This window comes from Artemia franciscana, chromosome 1 (assembly GCF_032884065.1).
Source record: "Artemia franciscana chromosome 1, ASM3288406v1, whole genome shotgun sequence".
NCBI classification, from domain to species: domain Eukaryota; kingdom Metazoa; phylum Arthropoda; class Branchiopoda; order Anostraca; family Artemiidae; genus Artemia; species Artemia franciscana.
The window spans coordinates 57,076,497-57,100,317 of record NC_088863.1 but is presented as its reverse complement, the minus strand read 5'-3'; the positions used below and the strand labels follow the sequence as shown (position 1 = coordinate 57,100,317).

At 36.9% G+C, this 23,821-nt stretch overlaps 1 protein-coding gene across 3 annotated transcripts in view; it reads right to left on the bottom strand.

Moving 5' to 3' along the window:
• Positions 1 to 23,821, bottom strand: part of LOC136031667 (zinc transporter ZIP13-like) — a 74,355-nt gene that overhangs the window by 35,755 nt on the left and 14,779 nt on the right. The window contains exon 1 of one of the 3 annotated variants that reach the window (XM_065711353.1): positions 7,558 to 7,581. The exons of the other annotated variants lie outside the window; for them this stretch is intronic. The gene's annotated coding sequence lies outside the window, so the exon portion shown is untranslated. Of the gene's footprint in view, positions 1 to 7,557; positions 7,582 to 23,821 lie in introns of those variants that run through there. 3 annotated transcript variants of the gene reach the window in all.

Sequence of the window (23,821 nt, the reverse complement as noted above, 5' to 3'; positions counted from 1 at the left end):
ACTCTAAAAAACTGAAAATTGATACCAGTAGATATCAAACAGTTCGTGGTACATCAAAAGAATCGAATTTTAATGCTAATTTTAAATATATAAGTTTCATCAAGTTTAGTCTTACCCATTAGAAGTTACGAGCCTCAGAAAATTTGCGTTATTTTAGAAAATAGGGGGAAACACCCCCTAAAAGTCATAGAATCTTAACGAAAATCACACCATCAGATTCAGCGTATCAGAGAACCCTACTGTAGAAGTTTCAAGCTCCTATCTACAAAAATGTGGAATTTTATATTTTTTGCCAGAAGGCAGATCACGGATGCGTGTTTATTTGTTTTTTTGTTTTTTTTTCCCCAGGGGTGATCGTATCGACCTAGTTGTCTTAGAATGTTGCGAGAGGGCTCATTCTAACGGAAATGAAAAGTTCTAGTGCCCTTTTTAAGTGACCAAAACAAATAGAGGGCACCTAGGCCCCCTCCCACGCTAATTATTTTCCCAAGGTCAACGAATCAAAATTCTGAGATAGCCATTTTATTCAACGTAGTCGAAAAACCTTATAACTATGTCTTTGGGGATGACTTACTCCCCCACAGTCCCCGTAGGAGGGGTTACAAGTTCAAAACTTTGACCAGTGCTTACATATAGTAATGGTTATTGGGAAGTGCAGAAGAGGGGGATATGCTGAGGGAACTTTCTATCGAGGAATTTGTCATGGGGAAGAAAATTTCCATGAAGGGAGCGCGGGATTTACTATCATTACTTAAAAAAAAACAATGAAAAAATAAATATGAAGTTTTTTTTCAGCTGGAAGTAAGCAGCAGCATTAAAACTTAAAACGAACATAAATTATTACCCATATGAGGGGCTCACCTCCTCCTAATACCTTGCTCTTTACGCTAAAGTATTTTTAGTAATTTCAACTATTTATTCTGCGGCTTTTGTGATTCAGGGGTCATTCTTAATGAATTGGGACAAAATTTAAGCTTTAGTGTAAAGAGCGAGGTACTGAAGAGGGGGTGAACCCCCTCATATATGTAATAAAAACATGAGAATACAAAAGTTCTTTACGTAAGCTAATTTATAGGTTACTTTTATCTTTTACTTATAAAAAGATTCGTAAAAAATTAAAAGTTCTAGTTGCCTTTTTAATTAACCGAAAATCGGAGGGCAACTAGGCTTCCTCCCCCGCTCTTTTTTTCTCAAAATCATTCGATCAAAATTATGAGAAAGCCATTTAGCCAAAAAAACAAATGTATAAATTTCGTTTTAATTATTCCTCTGCGGAGAGCCAAAATCAAAACATGCATTGATTCAAAAACGTACAGAAATTAAATAAAAAAAACAAGTTTTTTAAATGAAAGTAAGGAGCGACATTAAAACTTAAAACGAACAGAAATTACTCCGTATATGAAAGGGGCTTTTCCTTCTCAACGCCCCGCTCTTTATGCTAAAGTTTTTTACTGTTTTAAAATGTAGAGTTAAGAGAAAGAGTCAAACTTTAGCGTAAAGAGCGGGGCGTTTAGAAGGAAAAGTCCCTTTCATATACGGAGTAATTTCTGTTCGTTCTAAGTTTTAATGTCGCTCCTTACTTTCATTTAAAAAACTTGTTTTTTTTTTTATTTAATATCACAAGAATCGGCTTGTTATGCTGGTTCCAGATTTATAAGTTTAATTAAGTTTAGTCTTACCCATCAAAGGCTATGAGCCTGAAAAAAATTACCAGATTTTCGAATAAAAGGGGGACACACCCCCTAAAAGTCATTGAATTTTGATGAAAATCACATCATCAGATTCAGCGTTCTAATGCCCAATTTAAGAGACCAAAAATATTGGAGGGCAAGTAAGCCCCTACAACGTCCCTTTTTTCTTAAAATCGCTCAATCAAAATTTTGAGATAGCCATTTTGTTCAGCAGAGTTGAAAGGCTGAATAAGTATGTCTTTGGAGATGACACAACCCTCCCGCAACCCCTGAGAAAATATTCCCATTTTTGACGTATAATATTTGTTATTGGGAAGTATGCATACATTTTTCGGTTGGGGGGGGGGGGGGGGCGAATTTTCGGCTGAGGGATTTTTCACGGGGAAATTTTCCACGGGGAAGGAAGTTTCCTTCCCCATGGAAGGAAACTTCCGAGGGTAAATTTCTAAGGGGAAATTTTAAACTGAGGGAATCTGCTGGAATTCCTGTACGAAATTCTTCTTATAACTTGTTTTCTCTTTGCCGACGCAATTTTACACGTAGAGATGTTAAGGGTAATTGACCGGAGTAAATTTTCACCGAAATTGAATTGTCTAGAGTATATATCTATTGGGAGGTGGGATTTTTCCGTGGAGGCGGAGCAAGATTTACTGGCATTATTTAAAACACGATCAGAAGTTAAACAAAAAAGAAAAAATTCCAACTGAAAGTAAGGAGCAACATTAAACTTAAAACAAACAGAAATTATTGGAAAAGAGAGGTGGTGAGGAGGGGGAATTCCCCCTCACATATGTAACAATTTCCTCTGGTTTTAAGTATAATGTTACTCCTTACTTTTAGCTGGAAACTTTTTTTTTTTAAATTTTCTACTCGAATTCCAAGACTGCTTCCATTCCTTAGTTCAGATTAAAACTGCCTTTGCAATTTAAATTCCGATTCTTGATAAATTTTAATTTAGTAAACTATATCTTTAATACGAAACATCAATAAAATTATTCACAAAAAAATACTGAAGATAACTCAAGGCTTATATAACTTCTAATTACATATAATTGAGCAAATACTACTCCATTATTCAATTTCCTATCATATATTTCCCTGTCATACAGTTTTGCGTCACGTGGTTCCCATTAAGTGTCCGAAAGGTCACCAACTTTAAGAAATCACGAATACAAGGTGAGGCGTGCCAAGTGTGGCAAAAATGTACCAAATGTCGCAGAGCCGTACGGCACATGGCGTTCCGAGATGTACACTAGGTGGCGGAAAGTAGACTACCCCTTGTATGTACCTTACGATTTGAACAAGCATCAAAATAACCAATCAACCTTGCTTTTTGTGAGATCGAGGTCAGGGGGATTATGTTCATCATACGTTTCTTCCATCGGTCGCCAAGACAGAAAAACATTGCACTTGAAATCACAATCTTTCAAATTTCTGCTAGAAAATTGTGGACAGGAGCATCCATTGTTTGTTAAGGCAGTGATAAGTTCCAAAATTTAATTTACAACTTAAAGAATTTGATTTGGAATGAGGAATTGTCCCCTTTTCTGGTACTATATATATATATATATATATATATATATATATATATATATATATATATATATATATATATATATATATATATATATATATATATATATATATATATATATAGTACTAATAATTTATTTATAACCCATAAAATACATTAAACTGTGGAGTAGACACACAAAAAAAGAAAAAAAAAATAACTACATAAATAACATAACAGCATGCAACATAAGTAAATTACCTCAATTCAAAAAATGGCCAAAGAGGGTCAAAAACACCAATCAGTTGCCGAGTTTTAAGAGATTAAATAAAAAAAAATTAATTTTTTTAGCTGAAAGTAAGGAGCGACATTAAAACTTAAAACGAACAGAAATTAATCCGTATATGAAATGGGTTGTCCCCTCCGCAATCCCTCGCTCTTTAGGCTAAAGCTTTTAATTGTTTTAAAAAGTAGAATTGTGGCAAAGAGTCAAACTTTAGCGTAAAGAGCGAGGGATTGCGGATGAGACAACCCATTTCATATACAGAGTAATTTCTGTTCGTTTTAAGTTTTAATGTCGCTCCTTACTTTCAGCTAAAAAAATTAGTTTTTTATTATTTAATTTCTGAACGTTTTTGAATTAACGCATGTTTGGTTTTGGCTCTCCGCACATAAATTATTAATAGAATTTGTATATTAATTCTTTTTTGGCTAAATGGCTTTCTCTTAGTTTTGATCAGACGATTTTGAGAAATAAGGGGTGGAGAAGGAGGCCTAGTTGCCCTCCAGTTTTTCGGTTACTTAAAAAGGCAACTAGAACTTTTAATTTTTAACGAACGTTTTTATTAGTAAAAAATATACGTAACTTAAGAATTAACTTACGTAACAAACTTTCATAACCTTATATTTTTATTATGTATACGAGGGGGTTTGTACCCTCGTTAATACCTCGCTCTTTACACTAAATCGTAAGTTTTGTCCCAATTCTTTAAGAATGACCCCTGAATCAGAAAGGCCGTAGAATAAATAGTTGAAATTACTAAAAATACTTTAGCATAAAGAGCGAGGTATTTATCTCCTCCTAAATACCTCGCTCTTTATGCTAAAGTATTATTAGAACCCCTCATATTCGTAATAATATCTGTTCGTTTTAAGTTTCAATGCTACTCCTTCCTTTCATTTGAAAAAAGTTTTCATGTTTATTTTTCATTGTTTTCTTATAGTAATGCTAGAAAATCCTGCGCCCTTTTCATTGAATTTTTCTTCCCCCATGACAGATTCCTCCAAGGAAAGATCCTCCAACATAGCCCCCTCTCCTCAGCCCCAACCCCAAACAAAATAAAATCCCCCTGAAAACGTCTGTACACTTCCCAATAACCATTATTATATGTAAACACTGGTCAAAGTTTGTAACTTGCAGCCCCTCCCCAAGGGATTGTGGGGGAGTAAGTCATCCCCAAAGACATAGTTCTTATGGTTTTCGACTATGCTGAACAAAATGGCTATCTCAAAATTTTGATCCGTTGACTTTGGGGTAAAATGAGCGTGGGAGGGGGCCTAGATGCCCTCCAATTTTTTTGGTCACTTAAAAAGGGCACTAGAACTTTTCATTTCCGTTAGAATGAGCCCTCTTGCGACATTCTAGGACCACTTGGTCGATACGATGACCCCTGGGAAAAAGAAAAAACAAACAAATAAACACGCACCCGTGATTTGTCTTCTGGCAAAAAATACAAAATTCCACATTTTTGTAGATAGGAGCCTGAAACTTCTACAGTAGGGTTCTCTGATACGCTGAATCTGATGGTGTCATTTTCGTTAAGATCCTACGACTTTTAGGGGGTGTTTTCCCCTATTTTCTTAAATAAGGCAAATTTTCTCAGGCTCGTAACTTTTGATGGGTAAGACTAAATTTGATGAAACTTATATATTTAAAATCAGCATTAAAATGCGATTCTTTTGATGTAGCTATTGATATCAAAATTCAATTTTTTAGAGTTTTGGTTACTATTGAGCCGGGTCGCTCCTTACTACAGTTCGTTACCACGAACTGTTTGATATATCTTTAGATAAATGTTTCAGTCGCGAGGGCGCATCAACGATGCCAAATTTAGAAACGACTGTATGATGCCGATACCACCGAGGCAGACGCAGCTAATACTTGCAATACTTAAAATATCCTGAGCGTATTTTCTTTGTATCCTTCTTGCGAAGGAGGAAAGCAAAACCAGAAAGATAAAAAACAACAGAGGCACAAAAACTAAAATAAAGACGGCATAGTCATTTCGGTTATACCGACCAGGATTTGGTGAAATTTTCGCGTAACTAACCCGCATTCTTTTCAGCACGCTGGACGTAATTGCGGAGCAAGTAGACGAAAGTGACGTGGAAAAAGAGATACCCAAACATTTAATACTTGCTGAACATGGTATAGTTGAAGAACCCAAGTAAAGAGGTGATGCTGGTGGAGGACTCCCAACACACAAAAACTCACATTTGGAGGCATTAACTGAAAGGCCTACTGTGGATAGTGCAACTGAAAGCCGGTAAAAGTTTGTAATTAGACTATGTTTTGTCCGGCTAAGAAGAGAACATCATCAGCATATGCAACGTGACTAATGTCTAAATTATCATTGTAAAAAATTGACGGTTGAAGACGTTGCAGACACGAAGCTAAAACACATTTAAATATGTTCGGGGATAACACGGCACCTTGCCTAACGCCTTTTTTAACAGGAATATACTCCCCTACAGTATCATTCCACTTCACCCTAACTGAAGAATTAGCATACCAATACTTAAGCACGGAAACAATAGAAAGGTTAACACTTGAGGCTGCTAGAGAAAACAAAACATTTGAAGCTTTTGAATGAATTACATTGTCAAAAGCACTAGATACGTCAACAGTCAAACAATACCGGGGAATTTTTTGAGCAACATTTTGTTTCATTAGCCGACCCACAATATGGTGAGCTTGAACGCAGCCCATACCTTTTCTAAAACCAAGCTGGAAGGGCGTAAAATTGCACTTGGACGGTAGCAGTACATATTCAAATAGCTTACTAACAAAACAAGACACAGTGATAGGAAGGTAATTAGAGCAAGCACTGGGGTCCTTACCCCTCTTGACTATGGGAGATATACAACCGGACAAAAAACTATCTGGCACAACGGACTGCGCCAAACACATCTGAAACAATAACTGCATATGCTTCAGTAGTTCAGGACAATCATAAGCAAAAAACTTGAAGCAAAGACCGTCACTATCTAGAGACTCAGACTTATTCACTTGCTTAAGAGCTCGGAGTTCTCGCACCAGATTCCAGCGATAACACTTGAGGCTGATTGATACGAATGGGAAGGATTGAGTTGACAAGCTTAGTATAATGATTTTAGAGACTAATATTAAATGAAAGCAAGATATTTTTATAATGAGAAATAAGTCACATAGCCGAAGAGACAAATTAATTGGAGGTGAACACTTTACACTGTTTATAACACGACCCCAGGATTTCTTGTCACATGGACCACCCCAGGCATTCAGTCTCGCTTTACGCAGGGAATATTTGTACTCTCATTTAAGGCACTTTAATAGATGATAATAACTGGGACAATGTCAATACATAAAGTGGAACATTGGTATTTTCCCAGTTTAACTTTAAGAGCCACTTAGGAGAGTTACGTTGCACAGAGCTCGCCATGGAGCAAGATAGTTGGCACGTGATTGGTAAATGATCGTCGTCGATTTTAGAATCGCCCACATGAACTATTGATGAAAGTAGAGTTGAATCTGACACAATTACATGACCAAGGCTGGAAGTACGACCATCACGATTGTGAATATGAGTAAATAGAAGATCTTTATCAGCAAGCTGGAATCCTCCGGGTAGTGAATCGAGAAAGATTTCAGATCGGTCAGATTTTACTTATTTGAAGAACCGCTTTGCTTTTACTTGAAAAAGAAGAACGTAAAAGGCCAAGGAGTTGCGATAAAACCATTTAAAGTCTTTTTCAACTTTTAAAGTATATTGGCTAATTTTCTAGGAGGACACTAAAAGTGTCCCTTTTTTGCTGAATTTGACACTTTAGTCCCAAAAAATGTTGGCACCCTGACTGACATGCCAAAAAGCGGGGTAGCAAAGTAGCAATGCTACTTGGCAGTTTTCAAATTTGTTGGCAGATTTTGTCTGTAATTATCATTTTTACATACGAAAATAATTTTTCCTCAAAGAAAAGCTGTCAAAACACAAGATTCGCCTAACTTTACATATTTTTCTTTATTACTTTCCAAAGTTTTTGTCTCATTTATTTACTAAACATCAAAAACCAGACATAGATCATAGAATTACAGACCTTTCTTCCTATGCTAATAAAAGCATAATATTTATAAGACTATGCCGTTTCATCAAAGATTCTATTGTGACTCCTGGAAAAGAATTTTATTTGAACATGTTTGCGCTCGACTGGCGGATCCATGGGGAGGAGAAGGGGCAGGGGGACCTCGAACCCCACTAAGATTTTCCCGGCATCCTCTTTCCCTGTTTTTTTCTTTTTTTCACTCTTTTTTAGAACAAATTTGCCAATTCGGTCAATTATTGGCGCCTTTGTCATATTGATCCCTCCCTAAGATTTTGCTCATTGGCACCCCTGTCACATTGGGCGTCCTCCAAGATTTTGCTCTAGATCTGCCCCTGTTGTGTTCAGTGTAATTCTGAGCATTGATGCAAAGAGGGTAATTTTAGACAGTCGGACCGTGAGTTTAAATTTTTGTTTTCTTTTGCTATTCTGTTTAATTTTCAAAGCTCAGAAAATGTAAGAGTTAGCTCAAAAAATTATTCTAAAATGGAAGAGGGAAAGTATGGTACCTACACAGGGGGGGAGGGGGGTAAATTTGGAGATATTTTCATAACCAAAATATTTCTTTCAAAACCATTGCTTTACTCAGAAATGAAATGGACCCTTTAAGATGATACCTTTTTCTCTTATTTTCTGCAATTTTAGTTCAACTCTTGTTTTTTTTTTACTCTAGGTTTTGTCTAAGTGTCTCAAAAGTTTTTACGACAACAAATGGCCATCTCGTAATTTTAATCAGGCACATTTTTGGGAAAATACGAGGTGTGTGTGGGGGGGGGGGGTATCCACAATGTGATCACTCTGAATCTCAAAAAGGGCACTAACACTTCTGATTAGCAATCCAATGAGCCCCCTACGAAGTTTATACCATCAACCTTTCTATTTAAACCTTAAATGCCCCAAGGGCATAACTTACAATCCTTACCCTCAGGGCCATGGGGTTGTCATCCTCAAAGACATAATTTCCGGATATTTCAACTACGTTGAACACAACGACTATTTCAAATTTTGACTGAATGTGTTTGGGGAAATGGTGGACACGTGGGGGGGGGGTAATTGCCCTCCTGACACTTTTGACTATTAAAAGGGCACCAGAACTTTTAATTTCCAATCAAAAGAGCCCTTTTCGAAGTTTCTATGACAAATCTTTCCATAAGAAGTGCCCAGGTCTAAACCAGAAAAAAATAATAATACGTTTGGCCCACATCGCTCTTTACTCAGGCAGCGCTATTGCACTGCCTGTGATTAGGCAAACCTTCCCAGGCACATAACTTCTGATGGGTAACTGCTAGTTTAATGAATTTTGTATACTCAGAATCATCATAAAAAAATTCTTTAGATGTATATACTGTTATATTTTTTTTTTTTTTTTACAGTTGATTACTGTTACTATGACTACAATAGCTAAGGCTAAAGGTAGGAAGGTAAAAATTACAACAAATGTTGAGGAGGAAGTTGAACTGAATCAAAACACACTGCATAAATGCATAATTGTTATAATTTTTTGTTTATAGTTGATTACTGTTACTATGACTACAATAGCTAAGGCTAAAGGTAGGAAGGTAAAAATTACAACAAATATTGAGGAGGAAGTTGAACTAAATCAAAACACACTGCATAAATGCAGGTTGTCAAAAGGATGTACTGCAATACCTTAGGAATAGCTAAGAGCATTAAGTTGAAACTTACAGGGCTTGTTTTGGGGGATTTTGAACTAACCAAAAGGTAATATTTGCTACTAATACTGCTTCTGCTACTATTCCTATTGCTACCACTATTACTACTGCTACAACTACTAAAGCTAAGGGTATTAAGGTGAAAATTTCTTGGAATATTGAAAGAATATTGAACTAAATCAAAACACACTATGTGCCGGCAGGTTGTCAAAAGGATGTACCAGCAACGTCCCGGGAACTGTTTAGGTTATTAAGCTGAAACTTTTATAATATGCCGAGGAGGATGAGAAAAAAAGAAAAATTGATGGTGTGTGCTTACTGCTAAAAATACTAATAATACTAAAACAACTATTGCTACTACTGAAGCTAAAGGTATTAAGATGAATCTTAGAGGGAATGTTTAGGGCGATATTGAACTAAATCAAAACAAACTACGTGCATGTACATCTTCAAAAGCTTAGGGACAGCTTAGAGCATTAAGTTGAATTTCAGGGTAGCTTGAGGGGCAATTTGAACTACACAAAAGGCTTTATATGCATACTACTAATACTGTTGTCATAGTTCTAAGTAATTGTGGTGACAGCTATATTTGCAAGTAGTCGCACTTGTAGTCTTAAGTAGCTCCTAACTCATGTAGCTGATGCAGTCAAAGTCACGTATACTGGCAATTGCAGTTACCATTAGTTGGGGTTGCAGTAGCAAGTTGTCGGAATTGCAATCATTCACAGTCACAACAGCTTGCAATTGTAATTAGTCACAAATACAAACAGTCAAAAGCAGTCACAGTTTGAAATAATCACAATAGCAGAGGTATTAACAGTAGAAGTAGTAGTTTTAGCAGTAATGTTCAAAATTCTTCGAAAAAGTATCTCAAATACATATCTCAAATACTTGGCGTAAGATGTAGTTAGTATTTAAATACTCAAATATGTATTTCAAATGCTCAAATAAATGACTTGCAGAATCTAAGAGTAGGGGATCAAATGCAACTAAGATTGCTACAGCGTTTATCCATTGAAAATAAACAGATTGTTCTATTAACATTATAATAGAAGCAAAGGAGCATCCACAAGGCAGAAACAAGATTACAAAGTTAGATTAGTAAATACTTTTATTGGCCATTATCAGAAGAAACTTTTCGAATCTTTTGTCTTCCAGCTTATTTCTTTTGCAAGTGAGGATCAAACCGCCGACAGAGAAGAGACGCTAAACCTGTGCAGATGACCCAATACATGCACTATATTTTCTAAGAGCCTTTAACACTGTTGAATATTGTGGGATAGAGATAGAATATTGTAGTCGATCACCAATGAACTGCAACAAAACTACTTTCAAAGGCTCTTGACTCCAGATAATAAGAAAAATTCAGAATTGTTTGGCTATGGTATGCTTCCAGCAGCTAGAGTGCATGGCGGGTTTCTATTGGTAGCTCTTTCTTGACCTATAACAAGTATTTTCATCTCCAGCAGTATTGCCTCCCTCAGATTACTTTTCTCATATTCAGGTACCCATCTTGCTTTGAAAGCTAGTTGAGTACCACTAGCAATGGCGAACTCTCTGAAGGTGTCATTATCAAGTCTGTGGAGAGAAGGCTTGGAAAACGATTCTTGAGGCCAGCAAAGATTGCATCCATATGAGTATTTGCATGATTCAGAGTACGGCAAAGTTTCATGTAACCCAGATTCTTTTTAGTCCTATCAGGACAGGCAATTCCATGCCTAAGAAACAATCCTTCTCACCTTAAAAGATGCCTAAAGCTACTGCCTGAGGCTCAGTGATTTCAGCACATTTAGCCAACAGCTCAACTTCAGCACTAAGAAATCTTGGCACCTTCAGTTCATCATATGTATTCATCAGTTTATCTATCTCCTCGATGGCTATGACTTGCTTTACAGCATTGTAGATTGAATTCCATCATGTGTTATTAAGAACAAGAGCTAAGAGGTCAAAGGGCACTTGTGACAAGTTCAGACAAACTAAGAGCTCATATGGAATGAGCTCTAGCAAAATTCTAAGATTCAATAGATTGATTTAAAAGGAAAATCAGAGGCTTAATGCCGTCGGGATTTAAAATAAGAGCTCTGAGACACAAGGTCCTTCTAAATATCAATATTCATTAAGATCCGATTACCCACTCGTAAGTTAAAAACGCCACATTTTTTCTAGTTTTTCCTCTCCTTTCAGCCTCCCACACGGTCGAATCGGGAAAAACAACTTTATCAAGTCAATTTGTGCATTTCCCAGACACGCCTACCAATTTTCATCGTCCTAGTACATCCAGAAGCACCAAACTTGCCAAAGCACTGGACCCCCCTAACTCCCCCAAAGAAAGCGGATCTAGGTCCGGTTTCGTGAATCACGTATCTACAACATTTGCTTATTTTACCCACCAAGTTTCATCCCGATCTCTCCACTCTAAGCGTTTTCCAAGATTTCTGGTTCCTCCTCCAACTCAACCCAATACCACTATATAAATATTTAAAATGAAAGCTCCGAGACATGAGTTCCTTCTAAATACAAAATTTCATTAAGATCTGGTCACCCGTTCTTACGTTAAAATACCTCAATTTTTCCGAATTAACCCCCCCCCCAACTCCCCCAAAGAGAGCGGATCCGTTCTAATTATGTCAATCACGTATCTAGAACTTGTGCTTATTCTTCCCATCATCCCGATCTCTCCACTCTAAGCATTTTCCAAGATTTCTGGTTCCCAAGATTTCTTTTTCCCCTCTCCAGCCCCCATGTCCCCGGATCCGATCGAATTGAAAATGGAACATCTGAGACATAAGATCTTTCTATATATAAATTTTGATTAAGATCCGATCACCCATTCGTAAGATAAAGATACCTCGATTTTCACGTTTCCCCCTAAAACTCCCCCAGTGTCACTGGATCTGGTCCGGATTTAAAGTGAGAGCTCTAAAGCACAGGATCCTTCGAAATATCAAATTACATTGACATATGATAACTCGTTCACAAGTCACAAATACCTAAATTTTTCTAATTTTTCCAAATTACCCCCCCCCCCCAACTAGCCCAAAGAAAGTGGATCCGGTCCGCTTTTGTCAGTCACGTATCTTGGACTTGTGCTCATTCTTCCCACCAAGTTTAATCCTGATCTTTCCACTCTAAGCCTTTTCCAAGATTTTGGGTCCTCCCCTCAACTCCTCCCAATGACACTGGATCCGGTTGGGATTTAGAATAAGAGATCTGAGTGCGGGATCCTTTTAAATATGATATTTTATTACGATCCGATCACTCCTTCATAAGTTAAAAATGCCTTATTTTTTAGAATTAATCCTCCCCTCAACTCCCCCAAAAAGAGCGGATCCATTCCGGTTATGTCAATCACGTTTCTAGGACTTGTGCTTAGTTTCTCCACCAAGTTTCATCATGATCAATCCACTCTAAGCGTTTTCCAAGATTTTAGGTTTCCCCCTCCAATTCCCCCCCCCCCCCAAAGTTACCGGATGCGGTTGGGATTTAAAATAAAAGCTCTGCGACACGATATCCTTCGAAATATCAAATTTCAATAACATCCGATTATCCGTTTGTAAGTTAAAAATACCTCATTTTTTCTAATTTTTCCAAATTAACTGTTCCCCAACTCCCCCAGATGGTCGAACCGGGGAAACGATTACTTCTAATTTAATCTGGTTTGGTCCCTGATATGCCTGCCAAATTTCATCGTCCTAGCTTATCTGGAAATGCCTAAACTAGCAAAACCAGGACAGACAGACCAACCAACAGACCAACAGAATTTGCGATTGCTATATGTCACTTGGTTAATACCAAATTCCATAAAAACAAACTCCTTTCTCATTAGTTCTCAAAACTTTTCTGATGCTTTTACACTCCATTAAGTTGTATTCCATAAGACCTAACATTTTGTAGATGCTGCTCTACTAACCCATGTGTATGGTTCACTCATAAGAGCCTACTCAACATCTGTAGCTGCTACTAAGTTCAGCATGTGGCTACAGCAGCATGGATAGTGTGATAAATGGTAGTCATCATCCATTTCAGTCTGATTAGTACTACTGGCTAGGATCTTCCTCATCAGCCCTATACTGACTGCTTCAGGAGCACCTTCTTCATAAGTATGTTGCTCAAAAGTGACAATGTGTTCTTCTTCAAAGTCAATTTCATAGACCTAACATGGAAATCATCACTTTCAACTACCCCAGGGCTGCATATTCTTTAAAAGCCTTTATAAAGTTATTTCTGTGGTCGGTGTAGTTTTACTTATTTTGTGTATGGGAGATTGTATTCTTTGCTGACACTATTCAGCTGAAATGCATAAGTAGTGTAATCTTGAGGCCGAATAAATCTACAGCATGCTATATTTGCAGAACCTCTTAAAAGGTATGCTTTGAGCCAGTGAGCTATGACACTAAGGTAGTTCTTGTTGTTTGCATTCCAAATATCAGCTATCATGCAAAAAAAAATCCAACATTTTGAACTTGCCAAGCAGACTCTGCTTCAAATTTTCAAATGTGGAATCTATTCTTAATCTGAACATATTGTGTGACCTAAGTACTCCACAAGGTGGCAGACAAACTACAAGAGCTCTGAAAGCTCTTCTTTCAATGGTAATCAGAGGCCTTTTTTCTTCAGCTATGTAATTGATAATTAGATTTTCCAGAGGAACATTCAGACATTACGATCAGTACTAAATGAAAAAGGTGGGTGTGCTGTTGCAGCATGTTTTTGACACATTTTAGACCCCCTCCTCCCAGAAATGGACTAGTTGCACTACTGATCAGGAATACTTCTTGCACAGGTTTTCTGTGTACTAACAACTGATACTTTGTACAGACAACATGAGCTGCCATAGTGTCACAGAACACTAACTTGAGGCATATCCTTCAAATGGTATAGTGGCCATAGCCTGACTCAGATTTGTTGGGACCTATTATTACATTGCACTTGCTTTTCTGCTGGATATTTTAAACAAAGAGTCCTATCTCCTGTACCCAAGGATAACAAAAATTTTTTCCACATGTCATTGGTGGAAAAGCAAATCTTGTCGAATATGAATAGGTTAAGCAAATTCATAATCAATAAGACTGTCAACCTCATAAATTCAATTCAGTTTCAATCAAGTCAACTGAAAATTTGAAAATGTCAACTTTTCAAATACCAACCCAACTGCACCACCTACATATGTGCTTAAGCTACCATACCTAACACACATACACGCACAAAAATAAGTACAAGGTAACAGTGCTTCCAGAATATCTATTTCTTGGGAAAATTTATATTAGAAATATAAAAACAATTTTAGAGCCTTAGCTAGATAATTTATCATTTTTCTGTTCTTAACCACATTAAAAAATATTTAGCACTTGCTGTCTCTTTTCTAGACTTTCTCCAGAAAATCTATCCACCCGCCAGTTTTCCATCCCATTTATCTGTTGAATATCTGAAAACAGAAGAACAGGATAGAAGTACAAGTCTATACTCCCAGTTTTCCATTTCATTTTTCTTGAAAGTACATAGTCTTGATGCACTAAAAGCTTGCTTATGGTTAAAAAGATACCTATCTGAGAAATTCATTAAAAATACCTTTCTTTGAAATTTAAGCAACAAAAACTATTACATTAAAGTTCTTCCAAAGAACCACTGAATTAGAGTAAAGGTGCAATATAGCTTCCCTGTTGTGTAGGGCACAGAATCCCTACAAACAGAACAAAAGAAGCACAGTAAGAAGTAGTTCGTTTATATCTGCCTCCACTGGAAAGGTATCTGTGCAACTTTACAACCCAAATAACTGAATAATATAAAGTAAATAACAATATGTTTTTACCAGAAAGTACTAATCTTCATATTTACTTTGAACTAGTGGGATTTTGTCAATAGTTCCAAGAAAATGAATTATAAGATTGCTCTCTTTTCAGTCACTTACCCTACTTAGGCCTACCTTCATATGCAAGGGAAAAGAATTTGGTCATTTTGAAATTTGTCAAATTTTGAAAGGTACATACATATTGTCCAGAACACACTCAAGAAGTGAAGTTAGGTTAATTATATTATACCGAAATATGATAAAATATAACACTTTAGTAACAAAATTGTTGAAACTACAACAAATAGTTATGGAAAGCAGGCCACCCAGAACGAAATATATCAAATTCGTAACCTAGCATACGTAACCGCCTCTATATATTAAATACTAGCTGTTAATGTGGCGCTTCGCGCCACACCAACACCTAGTTGGAGGGGGCGCTTCGCGCCCCCCAGCCCCCCGCGCGCGTAAGTCGTTACGCGCCAATATATATATATATATATATATATATATATATATATATATATACGTTTATAACTACATAAAACTTGCGAATATACAATATTCTTCCTTGTCCCATTGTCTGTGCATATAAATAGATTGTCAGGTTTACCGACTCTTGAACATGCAACATATAATTGTCCATGGGAAAACAATCCGTATTCAGATCTATACCGCATTTTTCTAATGATTGCCCTTTGGCTTTGTTGATGGTAATTGCTAATCGAATATTCCCTGTGTCCCCGTCGTCATTTATATATCCCTGATGTGCCCTTCCGGCGTCCCCATTGTAGTTGTGTCCCTGTGTCCCGGTCGTCATTTATATTCCCTGTGTCCTGGTCGTCATTTGTGTCCCGGTGTCTCGGTTTGTAGTTTCTCTTTGAGTGTCCCGGCCGTCATTTATATTCCCTGTATCCCGCTTGTCATTTGTTTTCCGGTGTCCCGGTCTGTAATTTCTCTTTGAGAGTCCCGGTCGTCATTTATATTCCTTGTGTCCCGGTGTCCCGGTCTGTAACATACGACATAGATCAATTGTGTTCTAACTTTGTTCACGATCCCATTCTACACATGTAGAAATAGAAGCAGTACGATTAGGTGAAGGCATTTCCAAATGCTTGAGAAGTTTGTTTGCAACAGATAAGCACAAATCTTCAATCATAACTAAAGTGCAGTTATAAATTTCTGTTGTAAAGTCCAAGGTCATATCTGACCTTTCTAGCCGTATTCGGTGGAGTATATTCTCGGCCATTTGCGATCTGTATTTTCTTACATACTTATAATGACGTCAAATACAAAGCCTTTGACGTCATATACAAATCACCGACCATCACGATTGCCACTTCGTTGATAGTTGCGTATCAGTAGGCATCAATTCGATTGCTGTTTTGAACAGAAGCACTTAATTATTATTGATGTGGAAAAGATGTTGCAACTGGGAAACGATAGTCCTTTCAACGTCGTTTTTTTTATCATCGGTATCACTTTCAAATTGTTTGGTTTGTTTTACCTTGACTTGTCTTTCGTCACTATGAAATACATATCGCCGAGCCTTTTTTTTAAAATTAAAATCTGGTAGGCATTGATGACCTTATCCAAGTCAAAATCCCAAACCCAATCATTATCGCTATCATTTTCAGTTTTGATACGTTTTGACTCTCGCTGTCCAGGTTGTTTCAGGTTGTTCTTGTGATTCCTCGGCACGCTTTCTTTTGGTGATTTCTCTTTGAGACGCAAGCCTGTTTTCACGCTGTTGTTGTGATTCCTCGGCACGCTTTCTTTTCATACTTTCTCTATTAGCTGCAAGCCTGTTTTCACGCTGTTGTTGTGATTTCTCGGCACGCTTTCTTTTCTTACTTTCTCTATTAGCCGCAAGCCTTTTGGCATTAGCTCTTTGAGCAGCTTCCTCGGCTGTTTCTTCTTAATGACGTCATATACAGTCGACAAACATGACGTAAGTCGACAAATAAACATGACGTGAGTCGAGAGTCGACAAACATGACGTCAGTACACAAAAAACTTATTTTTATATCTATAGATTTAATTAAAGTATACCTAAATTACAATTAAATATTAAAAATTATACATTTAATTAAAATGTACCTGCATTGTATTTTATTTCACAAAAGAATAAGCTAATTATAACCGTATACAACCGAATAATAACCTTGCCAATTTCTTGCACCTACCCTACTAGAGACTGCAAAGAACCTTGTTGAAACTCCAACAAAGAGTTGTGAAAAGCAGGCAAAATATAATTAGCAAAAATATATCTACGCTGAAAGAATTTTGGATTGCAAATATTACAAAAAATTATCTAAATACATATTTGAAATATACACAAAAACTGTAGTTAAATATTTATTTTGAAATAAATGAAGGTAGTTAAGTATGTATTTCAAATACGTATATTCCAATGCTTGAGCATCACTAAGTTTTAGTAGCCCTGAAAAGTTCAATTGTATGCTTTAACCTATTCCTCGGGTATTGTTGACACACCCTTTTGAAAACTTGCATAAATAGAGCATGTTTCAAGCATGCATAGTCACAGTCACAAGCATTTGCATGTAGTCACAAATGCAAACAGTCAAAAGCAGTTACAGTTAGAAACAACCACAATAGCAGTAGTGACAATAGTATAAGTAGTAGTTTTAATGGTTTTACCTATTCCTCAGATATTTTTAATATGCCCTTTTGAAACTTGTATGTATAGAGCGTGTTTTGTGCATGCAAAGTCACTGTCACTAGCATTTGCAGTTGTGTATAGTCAAGAATGCAGTCGTAGTTTGAAATAGCCACAATAGCAGTAGGGCCAAGAGTATAAGTAGCAGTTTTAGTAGCCTTGAAAGGATCAATTTAATGCTTTTACCTATTTCGCAGATATTGTAGATATGCCCTTTTAAAAACTTGCATGCATAGTGTGTTTTGAGTATGCACAGTCACAAGAATTTGTAGTTGTATGTAGTCACAAATACAAACAGACAAAAGCAGCAATAATTTGAAATAGCTACAATAGCAGTAGTGACAATAGTATAAGTAGTACTTTTAGTAGCCCTGCAAGGGTCAATTGTATGCTTTTACCTATTCCTCAGATATTGTTGATATGCCCTTTTGAAAACTTGCATGCATAGAGTTTGTTTCGAGTATGTGTAGTCACAGTAACAAGCATTTGCAGTTGTATGTAGTCACAACTGCAAACAGTCAAAAGCAGTCACAGTTTGAAATAGCCACAATAGCAGTAGTACCAATAGTATGAGCAGTAGTTTTAGGATCCCTGAAAGGTTCAATTAAGTGCTTTCAGCTGTTCCCCAGATAGGGTTGATATGTTCTTTTGAAAACTTCCATGCACAGAGTATATTTGACATGTCCCAGTGTGTACTATTTTTCCTGTCACATTATATACCAGATGACACCCATCAGCAAAATCTATTTGTTTCTTTTCTTAATATCTTGCTACAAAATAGGCACTGAACAGGTAATCTGGCTTTCATTTGGTACCACAAGCACTAGATCCCACTGAACAAAAAAAATACCAAATACCAAAATAATTAGTCTGGATGGTTGAATATCAAACTAACTATGCTAGATGGCAGAAACACCTTGACCAAGCATGTACTGCATCCTAGTATATAGCACTCTCTTCTATTGTTAAAAATAGCTACAAATTTCATCTAACACATAAGTATAAGGCCAAAATCTTGATTCTTAGATAGGAAAATCCAAAATGTTCAGAATATTCTTTTCTTAACCAATGAGAAAGAATATGCTAAATGGAAATGAACAGAAATTGATTTTAAAAACATTTTCTGCAGAATCAAAAGCTTGCTCATGATCTATAAAACTGAGGACCAAAGGTGTTTGACAACAAAGGCACTTCTCAATTATTAACCTAAGAGTAAAGATTTGGTCAACACATCCTCTACCTTTCCTAAAACCACTCTGTTCTTCTCTTAAAACTTTGTCTATAACATCTCTCAGTCTAAAAAGTATCATATTACTGAATAATTTGCTACCTACAAAGACTAGACTAATGCCTTGATAATTAGAACACTCACTCTTGTCACCTTTCCTATACAGTGGTTTAAGAGCCACCATATTTAATAAACTCATTTATCACACTATCAGTACCTGGAGCCTTTTTTTTTAATCCTTTTAGTACTGTTGCTAATTCTTCCGCACTAAGCAAATCTTCCTTCACATCCAAGATATCACAAACTTTTTCATTTTCATCTATATCTCTTCCTGCAACTGTATCTTGGTTTAGCACATTCTCAAACCGTTCTACTCATCTCTCTTTAACTCTTTCCATATCACTAATTGTGGCCACATTCATATTTTTAACTGGGACTAGTCTGGATTGACTACTCCCTCTCAATGTATTAACATGCCAGTATAATATTTTACTATTATGCTATCTAGCTGCATCTTCCAGATCCTTGGTAATTTTATCCATTTGGCAACTTTCTCCACTTTCTTTACATTTCTTTTTTTTTCATATGATCTATCACTCAGATAATTTTTTTACAAACCCCTTCTACTTTCTATCAATCATAAATCTTTTTCAGTAATATACCTAGATGCAGTCTTAACTTTCTTCCTTAAGAAACCATCAGCAACTTCACAAATTGTTTTTCTAAAAATCATCATTCCATTCATCTTCCACACTGTCAAATTTTAAACTCTCAAGTTTAGAATTCAACTGTCCCTGGAAAGCTTCTCTCAAATTTTCACCCTGGAGTCTACCAACATCATAACTCCCCAAGAGGCAGTTACCCTTCCAAAATTATAGCTTTAAATTAGCCTTAGACACTAGTAGATAATGATCTTTACTTTTAACATCATCAGAAGTACTCCTATATACCCTAGTATATTGTATAGATCCTGTTAGTCTTTGGTTAACAAAAACATAATCAATAAGGTTTGCTGTCTTACCATCACATGAATACCATGTCAACATATGGGCCATTTTATGACCAAACACCATATTGGTTATAACTAGGTTGTTATACCTACAAAATTGAAAAAATCAGTAGCCATTACTGTTTTTTTTTTCTATACCAAATTTACCTAGGCTAGGATACCAACTATACCTATTTCTACCAACCAGGGAATTAAAAGCTCCTAGTAAAAAAAAAACATATTTCTAACTGGTACACTGCCTATTTGCTCCTGTAACTGTTAGTAAAATTCATTTGAGTCAGTAACATCATTAGCAGTTGGTTCAACAGGGGCATAAACTACTATAACTGATACTCTGAACTTTTTAGTCATAAAATGAGCAATTAGTATCCTATTATTAACACCTTCCCAGCCTAAACAAAACTTAGCATTTTCCTTATTCATCATGAGCCCTACTCCCTGCCTATGTAACTCATCCTTCCTGCCTGAGTGAACAAATTCTATGTCACCTAATTTCATGCTTTCTACCCCTTAGATATTAGTTTCTAAAATTCCCTAATAAGTCCAGTTCAAACCAAATGAATTTATCAGTCAAAATGTTGAAACAATAGTCATTTTTTATAGAAGAGAATATGATTTATTGGCTAAAATAGCACACAAGCTAGCATAAGCATGTGAGAACAATTACAATGATAAAACAGATGTTAATAGATAAACATAATTGCAAAGCTAAATCAATTATTAAAATGCAAAACAAAATAGTGAACAAAAGAGTTTTTGTTATCTCATGGTCAACATATGGGGATACAACTCAAGTTGGGAATTTGGAGCTCAAGCATTTAGTCTTGTATTAGGAAGGGTTGGGGGATTTTCTTTGAAAGGGGGAAGAAGACGTTGATGATAGTCAGAACTAAGGCACTTGTGCCCAAAGTTCATGGTAAGGATGTGACATTGTGATTCCAAAGTAGTAAGTTCAAGTCTAGCCGAACCTTCATTGTAAGCAGTATAGGAAGTAGTTTTAATGTTGTATTATTCCAAGTTCCAATTTTCACGTTCTTTAAATCACTGAAATTATTTTGGCTTCAGGAAAAGCAATGATCCTAGATACCAGTACATGATTGGGACCAACATATCTTCTCAAGTCTAAGCCAAAGTGCTTAAGTTGGCTTCAAACCAGACAGCGAAAAGTCTGTAAGACCTTCAGTTTGGTTGGAGTCTTTGTGCAATCCTGAGCCCATCTTGGTCACAACATGATTTTCAGCACTTGGTGATACTCTTCTATCAACAAGAGTCAAAATCCTGCACAGACAGTCCCAAGCCTATTACCTCCAATCCTTCTCACCTTAAAAGATGCCTAAAGCCTCTGCCTGAGGCTCAGTGATTTCAGCACATTTAGTCAACAGCTCAACTTCAGCACTAAGAAATCTTGGCACCTTTAGTTCATCATATGTATTCATCAGTTTATCTATCTCCTCGATGGCTATGACTTGCTTTACAGCATTGTACATTGAATTCCATCATGTGTTATCAAGAACAAGAGCTAAGAGGTCAAAGGGCACTTGTGACAAGGTCAGAAAAGCTAAGAGCTCATATGGCATAAGCTCTAGCAGAATTCCAAGATTCAATGGACTGATTTAAAAGGAAAATCAGAGGCTCAATGCCGGTCGGAATTTAAAATAAAAGCTCTAAAACACAAGGTCCTTCTAAATATCAATATTCATTAAGATCCGATTACCCACTCGTAAGTTAAAGACGCCACATTTTTTCTAGTTTTTCCTCTCCTTTCAGCCCCCCAGATGGTCGAATCGGGAAAAACAATTTTATCAAGTCAATTTGTGCATTTCCCAGACACGCCTACCAATTTTCATCGTCCTAGTACATCCAGAAGCACCAAACTTGCCAAAGCACTGGACCCCCCCTAACTCCCCGAAAGAAAGCGGATCTAGGTCCGGTTACGTGAATCACGTATCTACAACATTTGCTTATTTTACCCACCAAGTTTCATCCCGATCTCTCCACTCTAAGCGTTTTCCAAGATTTCTGGTTCCCCCTCCAACTCAACCCAATACCACTATATAGATATTCAAAATGAAAGCTCGGAGACATGAGTTCCTTCTAAATACAAAATTTCATTAAGATCTGGTCACCCGTTCTTACGTTAAAATACCTCAATTTTTCCGAATTAACCCCCCCCCCAACTCCCCCAAAGAGAGTGGATCCGTTCTAATTATGTCAATCACGTATCTAGAACTTGTGCTTATTGCTCCCATCAAGTTTCATCCCGATCTCTCCACTCTAAGCATTTTCCAAGATTTCTGGTTCCCAAGATTTCTGTTTCCCCTCTCCAGCCCCCATGTCCCCGGATCCGATTCGAATTGAAAATGGAACATCTGAGACATAAGATCTTTCTATATATAAATTTTGATTAAGATCCGACCACCCATTCGTAAGATAAAGATACCTCGATTTCACGTTTCCCCCTCAAACTCCCCCCAGTGTCACTGGATCTAGTCCGGATTTAAAGTGAGAGCTCTAAAGCACAAGATCCCTCTAAACATCAAATTAGATTGAGATCTGATAACTCGTTCGCAAGTCACAAATACCTAATTTTTTCTAATTTTTCCAAATTACCCCTCCCCCCCCCCTACTAGCCAAAAGAAAGTGGATCCGGTCTGCTTTTGTCAGTCATGTATCTTGGACTTGTGCTCATTCTTCCCACCAAGTTTCATCCTGATCTTTCCACTCTAAGCCTTTTCAAAGATTTCGGGTCCTCCCCTCAACTCCTCCCAGACACTGGATCCGGTTGGGACTTAGAATAAGAGATCTGAGTTACGGGATCCTTTTAAATATGACATTTCATTACGATCCGATCACTCCTTCATAAGTTAAAAATACCTTATTTTCTGATTTTTCAGAATTAATCCTCCCCTCAACTCCCCCAAAAAGAGCGGATCCGTTCCGGTTATGTCAATCACGTTTCTAGGACTTGTGCTTAGTTTCTCCACCAAGTTTCATCATGATCAATCCTTTCTAAGCGTTTTCCAAGATTTTAGGTTTCTCCCTTCAATTCCCCCCCCCATCCAATGTCACCGGCTGCGGTCGGGATTTAAAATAAAAGCTCTGCGACACGATATCCTTCGATATATCAAATTTCATTAGCATCCGATTATCCGTTTTTAAGTTAAAAATACATCATTTTTTCTAATTTTTCCAAATTAACTGTTCCCCCACTCCCCCAGATGGTCGAATTGGGGAAACGATTACTTCTAATTTAATCTGGTTTGGTCCCTGATACGCCTGCCAAATTTGACTGTCCTAGCTTATCTGGAAGTGCCTAAACTAGCAAAACCAGGACAGACAGACCAACCAACAGACCAACAGAATTTGCGATTGCTATATGTTACTTGGTTAATACCAAATTCCATAAAAACAAACTCCATTCTTATTAGTTCTCATAACTTTTCTGATACTTTTACACTCCAGCAAGTTGTATTCCATAAGACCTAACATTTTGTAGACGCTGCTCTACTAACCCATGTGTATGGTTCACTCATAAGAGTCTACTCAACATCTGTAGCTGCTACTAAGTTCAGCCTGTGGCTACAGCAGCATGGATAGTGTGATAAATGGTAGTCATCATCCATTTCAGTCTGATTAGTACTACTGGCTAGGATCTTCCTCACCAGCCCGATACTGACTGCTTCAGGAGCACCTTCTTCATCAGAATGTTGCTTAACAGTGACAATGTGTTCTTCTTCAAAGTCAATTTCAGAGACCTAACATGGAAATCATCATTTTCACCTACTCCAGGGCTGCATATTCTTTAAAAGCCTTTATAAAGTTATTTCTGTGGTCTACATAGTTTTACTTATTTTGTATATGGGAGATTGTAGTCTTTGCTGAC